Raw genomic sequence first — 7871 nt, forward strand, 5'->3', positions numbered from 1 at the left:
CTTTAATTAATTGCTTGATTTAATTAATTTGGCCATAATGATTTGGGTTGGTGGTCTGTCTCATCACATCTTTAGGATTAACATCAACAAGGTGAATAAAAAGTAGGGCAAGACTAGTGTCAGGAAAACCCACCAGGGCCAGTGGGAATGTAACAGGTTTTAAAAGCTGCTTTACCCAAAATGCACTGGTTCCTCATGGTAACATGGTAATAAAAAGGCCCACATCGTAATAAATAGTAGGATGGAAGCCTATGGCATCTCTGACTGTATTTTCTATCTATCTTTATAGCCATTTTGGCAGAAGTGAAGATATTCTGAAGATAACTCCTTCCCTTTCATTATACTACTATTGAAGCAATACACCCTGTGGAGCTGGAATTGCCTAAATTTCTTTTGCTGGAGGCAGAATCTGGAGGAAGGGAAAGGTGAATACTAGTGACAGCCGGAGGAGGAGCCTGCCTGTAGATTTCTCATTGGTCTGTTAATTTACAAAACAGATTAAATCAGAAACAGGATCCTGTCAGTGACAGGCTGACCATGTTTTGACCAGGAATGCATACTCTTGCCCTTTATTTAAACTTACCCTGGAGTTGGAAAGATGGCTCTCCATTTGAGTGCATTCTGCTCTTGCAGAGGACCCAAGTAGGTTCCCAGAACCTGTCAGGTCATTCACCACTCCAGCTCCAGGCAAGCTAATACCTCTGGCCCCCACGGGCACTTGTACTCATTCCTATTCACATACCCTCTCACACACACATAATTAAAATAAATAAGTCTTTAAAAAAGCCTAAACCCCAGTTAGTATCCTAAACATGGACTTGAATGACACTGAACCCCTCTTTATTTGTTCCATTTCCGTGTGGCTGCATTGACTAAGCATCTCTTCTCCTCTTTTCACTATGCTTTGTCACTTTAATTGACATGCGGCTGAGCCCAGGTTGTTAGGGCTGCCAGAGTCCAGGCTTTAAACTCCCGTACTACCTCCTTGCTCTGCATCACCTGCTTATCTCTGCACAGAGGTGAACTAATCGCTTAAGGAGTGCCCATCTAGAAACTTATGGTGCCTATGCTATCTCATTCCCTTCAGATACTCGGCACAATGAAAGGGTAACTGGGAGGAGCATCCTAACTGTCAGTTTTAAATGTCGTTCCATTGTTATAAACCGCCCCCTCCCAAGTTGCCTGGTGGTCATCGGTCATTGTCCTAAACTCACAGTTACCTTGAATTCCAGGAACAGAAGACCTTCATGAGGCAGAATACCCCATATGAGGAGAATTACCAGAAATAAGGATGCTACACACTGGAGCAGGAGGAATTTGCTTCTGAGAACCAGCTTGCACCCCCAAACAATGAATAATTATTTGAATCACCTTGTAGAACCAGTACTTAGCTGCTGTTCATCCTCATAGACTGCAACTTCCCTGGCAAAATTAGGCTACTCTAAAAACATCCTTATCTCTCAAACTGAAAGGGAGACTCTTGAAAGAATAGATCTCCTCTTTCCTTTTGCAGTCATCGGGGATCGCAGCTGTGAAAATGAAGTTCAATCCCTTTGTGACTTCTGACAGAAGCATGAAACACAAATGGCATTTCAATGCACCTTCTCACATACTAAGGAAGATCATGTCTTCCCCTCTTTCCAAAGAGCTGAGACAGAAGTATAATGTTCAGTCTATGCCCACTCAAAAGGATGATGAAGTTCAGGTTGTTCGAGGACACTACGAAGGCCAGCAGATTGGCAAGGTGGTCCAAGTGTACAGGAAAAAATATGTCATCTACATCAAACAAGTCGAGCGAGAGAAGGCTAATGGCACAACTGTCCGAGTGGGCATCCACCCCAGCAAGGTGGTTATCACAAGGCTAAAGCTGGGAGGAGGACCGCAAGAAGATCCTAGAAAGAAAAGCCAAGTTCTGACAAGTAGGAAAGGAGAAGGGCAAATACAAGGAAGAAACGATCGAGACGGTACAGGAGTAGAGATAGCTCATGGACAGCTTGCATTAAAGACTGCTTAAGTAAAAAGAAGAAGAAGAAGAAGAAGGAGGAGGAGGAGGAGGAGGAGGAGGAGGAGGAGGAGGAGGAGGAGGGAAGGAGGGAAGGAAGGAAGGAAGGAAGGAAGGAAGGAAGGAAGGAAGGAAGGAAGGAAGGAAGGAAGGAAGGGGAAAGGGAAAGGGAGGGGAGGGGAGGGGAGGGGAGGAAAGGGAAAGGGAGGGGAGGGGAGGGGAGGGGAGGGGAGGGGAGGGGAGAAGAATGGATCCCAAAGTAAAGGAAAATTTCCCAGAATCTCATGGTGGGAGAAGGAGAAAGTGTGGACCTCTGGCGAAGAGAATGCACAGTTCTAAAGATGTGTCATATCATGCCATAGAGTTAAACTAAAGCCCAGACAATGATCAGTCAGTGGGGAGTAGACTACAGCTGGACTGCACAGCTTAGGTGTCCATCTACTTGTCCCTCTATTTAAACTTTGATCTTACTTCAGCACCCTGAAAATAGCCATGAGGGAGACTGGATCTCTTGGTCCTTCTTCCAATGTGGCTGCATTAAAGAAATCACTGTTTTTTTACTTTTTACTACTGATTTGGCTGTTGTAATTGGCGTCTATAGTTTGGGTGGCTGAACTTGACCTCTTTGGTATAACTCACGTTGCCAAATACAATAACAGAACTTCTTTATTATGAATTCTTTTACCCCCTTTCCCGATTCTTCATGTATTCAAACCAAAACTCATCTCATTACCCCCAAGAGTCACAGTTTCTGCTTCTCACAATTATTCATCTCTTTGGTGTATTTGGGACAGGTGGCCAAGCCTAGTATGTTGGCACTTACAGAAGATGGACTCTTGCCCCCAAACCTTAATGACAAACAGAAGCATTGAATTCTATAGTTATTTTGCTAATTAAAACAAATATTGGGATTATGTGACAGATTTAATGTAGAGTGTGAGGGAAAATGGGTAGCGGGGGATCCCCAGGGACTCTGGATTAAGCTGCAGATGGATAGAGAGAGGTTTTTGGCTCCTTGGTAAGAGAATAAGGGAGGGAAGCTGGCCAGAGAGAGGTGTTAGGGACTCTGGAGGAGACCTCAGCCTACAATCACAGGGTGCAGAATGGCCATTGAACTGTTCAGACAGCTCTGTGCCCCTGAGGAACTTCAGCATGGGGAGCAATGATTGCTGCAGTACAATGAAGACAGTAGAAAAAGCAGCCATCTGCGTTATAAGTCTCACCTTGGTTGTGGACCATTACTGACAATTACCTTTTCCAACTCCACTTCTATTGCCTTATTTGACATTGATTTGGCTTTCAAATCTGCCTTTGTGCCTCCAAATCCTGAAGGTCTTTTTCTGTTCCCTAAGTAGTCTTTCTAAATTTTTGCCCTGGGGAACCTACCTGAGAAATGCGATAAGTACCTCCAAGGTGAATGCCCCAGGGCTGGTTTGAAGCTCAACTCAGCACATGCCTTCCTTTATGGTACACTCCTAAGACCAGACCAGGAGATACTTTATTCTTCCTATACTGAGCACCTTTATAGTAGGAAGTCAGGGAGGGATGAGAACACACAAGGAAAGAAGAAGAAAGAAGAAAGCCAGAAGAAAGAAGGATTCCAGGGGAATAAGGACAATAAAGCCACCATTAGCAGATGTGGAAAATTCCTGTTTCTCCTACAGTGTGTACCTCCAGGTCCTGGTGGCAAGGGAATGATGTTAAACAGCTAATATAAAGAGCTAATGTGTCATTTTGGTGAACAGACATCCGAAGCAGGCCTTCACCTTCAAAATGAGTCAACTCATTGCAACAAATGTTGTTCTTTTGGCAAGGCATATTAACAACAGAAGATACACAACCTGCACAGTAGGTTTTTGTTTTTATAGGGTTTTTTTATACTTTAAAGCCACAGGAAGTCCTTATAATTTCATATAGACAGGAATTTGTAGATTACTGATTACTTCTGAGGAAAATGGGAAAAGACACTGGTTGGGATCAACAGTTTCTTCAGTTCAGGTCACTTGCAAGTTTCAACTGAGTGATGGATAAGCTACATGGCAGCTACATTTTCTCCTAGGGAGCTTAAAAGAGTCAGCAAATGACTCATCTGTCAATCCTGACCTATATGACAATTAGTAAGTCCCCCCAACAAGCTACTTGTCAATAATCTACTTGAAATGGATAGAAGAAGTTATTCTTGTCAAATGAGGTTAAGTTGTGCTTTGGTAACTAATAATTGCCTGATAGCTGTGGGTTTTTAACACACATTTTTAAGTATATGATACACACTTCTTGCATGTAAATAGAAAGGTTTGCTCCATACATCTTCACTCAGAACCCAAGTTACTTGAGGAAATAAAAGGAGGGAGGGATGAAGGGAAGAAGGAAGCTAGTGAAGGATGAAGAACTGGAGAGAGAATCACCATTGCTTTAAATCATAGAAGCAATATGCATTGTCCTAGTCACACTTTAGTAACCTACAAATCTCACCAAGCTTTAAATTCAATAGGAAATTGGAAGCAGTGCTTATTAACAAGTGTAAGGTTTAGCACAATAGGTAGAGGCCCGAGCTCATCAACAAAGCATTCTACAAAAAGACAAATGCAAATAAAGCAATACAGTAGCATGGTCTGAGACCACAGCTTGGAATTTTGAGTTCTCTGTTAGTAACAAGATACTTGAAAGGAGAGATAGAGGGAGATGGAAATGGGGATGGGCAGGGAAAGGGGCACAGGGAGGGGCAGAGAAAGGAGATGGAGGAGATGGGAAGGAGGGAAAGGGGGAAAGAAAGCGAGAACAAATAGCACCATCTCTTATCAATGAGATCAAGCCATTAACACGACTTCCCAAGATTACATAGCTTAGTTGGCAGTGACCTTTGAACTAGCAGCTCTATAATGGCTGGATTAAGGAGTGGTAGAAAAGCCTGTGAGATGGCTCATCAGGTAAAGGTGTTTGCTTTGCAAGCCTGGTGATCCAGCAAAGGTGGATTAAGAGAACCAACTCCATATAGCTGTCCTCTGATTTTCACACATGTAGCATGTACACATCCTACACATGTGTGAAAAGTAGAACGATTTGCAAATAATAAACACTGATCCACCTATGACTTTTCCCACAACCATCTTTTCTTAATCCATAGAGGGCTTGAAAATTATGTGAAAATAATTGCAGAACAAAATCTTGACCATGAACTTTACATAATTAGTTTTACTTCTGAACTAGCATAAAAACAAAAAATATAAATGTCAAGTTGATATGCATACCATTTTCTTTTAAAATTCTGTTGGAATCACTTATCTTTAAGCACCATAGAAGTAGTAATAATAATAATAATAGTAGTAGTAGTAGTAATAATATGGTGATGCTTTAGCACATTGTAATGTAAATGCATGAGAAGAGATAGCAGTTCTATTATAAAATCTGCATGGTTATGATTGATAATTTAATCAAGACTGATAACAGGACTAAGTTTGGTGGCTAAGAAACAATCCCACTACCTTTAATGAAGACAAATGTCATTCACTGTGACACTCTTAAACAAGTCAGGGAATGAGGGGTGAACTGGGGAATCTTAGAAGCTTTCTGTACCAAACTTGATGTCGCTGCAGAACCTTCTTACCATTCACATGCTGGTCACCAGGTCACACTCTCAGGGCTGGAGAAGGTCCTCGGCTCTGCAAATGAGTAGCTTTATCAAATGAAGCTGAAATTTGCTGAACTATAATATCTTAGCCATGTGTCATTAGCTTTGTCATTGCATAAGTGCACCATGTCAGATATGTAGATAGGTGTGTCTACCCATGTCTTTACACAATTTCAGAATTATTCAATAACAATAAATTCAGCTCTGTTGGCTGTAATTTGCCAAGTAGTCCTGATTTCCCATGGTAGTTGGCTGAGGTGTATGCATGTTGTGAGCATGCAAGTGTGTGTGTGTTTGAACATGTGTGTGTGTGTGTGTGTGTGTGTGTGTGTGTGTGTGTGTGTGTTAGAGAATGGCTACAAAGAGTTAAAGGGGACAAATCAGAAAGTTTCAAGAAGCCCAAGGTAAGCAGAAAGCTGACAGGGATGAAGAGGAAATCTCTGAGGATATTAAATAATGACCCTGCTAGAGGTCTGCTGTCTGCAGAGCCAAGATGCTGGGTCATAGTTGAGCAGAGCCTCAGAGTCCAGTTAAGCTAAGAAGTGAGCTAAAGGATCGTGGAGGCCACTGAGGCAAAAACAAGACCAACCCCAGACAAATGGGAAGATGAGCAAACATCCAGGTTGACAGGCAGACAGCAATTCAGGTAGGCAGCATCATCGGTGTGAACTGGACCATGCTAAAATCCCTACTGAGATAGCCCTGTGCTATCCAGGCAAGGAGACAAATCATGAGAGATGAGATTGAAAGCTTAGTTCAGATTGACTTCATCAACCTGGATCAAGACTTCAGGGAGTCTGGTGCCAGGCAATTCATTGTCGGAATATTTAAAACAGTAAAATTTGGAGAAAGTTTCCTGGTATAACACAATCTCCTGTGCAAGAGGAAGAATAATTACATTGAAACTCCAAGTTCACTTAAGGACAGAATTTTGTTTTAATATGCACGTACTCAAAACCAGTTCTGGCCAGACTGGCCTTTCCATTCTTCATATCTAGATCCTCTGGAGATATGTTTGACTAGAGACTCTAGATTGATTATAGTTAGGGGAGGGAAAATCTAAACCATTTTCCAGAATTGAATGTAATGCAAGTGGAGGCCCAAGACTTCTAGGTGCATTGTTCCGAGAGTGTGTATGCATGGAATGAGCAAGTAAAGGAGCTGCCTGCCAGGTGCATCGTTGTAAGACCAGAGTGTACGTAGTGCATACCAAGTAGAGTCTCAGTCACTAAGCTATCTCCTATGCTTGCCTACTCCACTGCTTCCCCTACCCTTTCAAACATTACAAAGTTCATCCTCAAACTGCATCTTTCCTAAGATGTGAAATGAGCTTGTCCTAAGAACCTTCCCTATACCTGCAGGGTAGTAAAGTCATTGGGAGTCAGATCATGGGTGTGTGCTCTGTTAATCTCTGCAAATTAGTTCTATGAGATCACATGCTGTCACATCTCAGAAGCTGATGCTCAACTAGCTGAACATGTTTTCCAAGCTAACATTTTGTAAAGAAGAAAAAAAAAAAAAAAAGCAAGATAGGAAGGGCTGAAAATCTAAGACCACAGCCATCATGGAAGAACTTGAGTGTTCCAGACAACATGGTGGAAGTTTGCCTCTCAAATGGTGTCCTGGCAGTTGCCTGCTGTAATGGTGATCAGAAAGGGTTTTTTTTTTTTTTACCATACTGTTGTTGACCAAGCCGCTGTTCTTTTGACTGTGTTTGAGACATGAAGGCTGTGCACAAGCAATGAAAGCTCAGAGATTACAGGGTGGGAGAAAAGACGGGAGCTCATGAAAAGCAAATTGTTAAAAATAAGACAAAATGATGAGATCTGCCCAAATTTAGCAATGACAGTCTTCCTACCTTTTTGGTTTCTGTTGTTTTTAATCTTAGATCTAAAAGTTACAGAGAGTCTACATTACTTACATCCAAGGCTAAGGCCATACAGTTGCTATCCAGCTAAACCATCTGGACAGCCTAGCTGAAAACGAAGACTCATTTCTGTCCGTTCTTTTCTTCCCTCTACAGAAGACCCTAGAACACACAAGACTTAGCAGGAAGGTATAAAGAGTATTTCTTCCCAGGCAGGGTCTTGTCAGCAAGCTCTTCACTCCAGCATTGAAACAGGCCAGCTGTGCGGATACATACCCCTTACAATTAAATCTTTTCACGGATATAAGGAAAGAACTGGAATTTTCTGCTGTCTTTTGGATCACAAACCAAAAACTGTTTTAAAAGTACATGGG

General features: G+C 42.1%; 1 pseudogene; it reads left to right on the plus strand.

Annotated features, from left to right (window-relative positions):
- Rpl26-ps5 (ribosomal protein L26, pseudogene 5) lies at window positions 1498-2021 on the plus strand (annotated as a pseudogene).

This window comes from Mus musculus, chromosome 2 (assembly GCF_000001635.26).
Source record: "Mus musculus strain C57BL/6J chromosome 2, GRCm38.p6 C57BL/6J".
Lineage (NCBI taxonomy): Eukaryota > Metazoa > Chordata > Mammalia > Rodentia > Muridae > Mus > Mus musculus.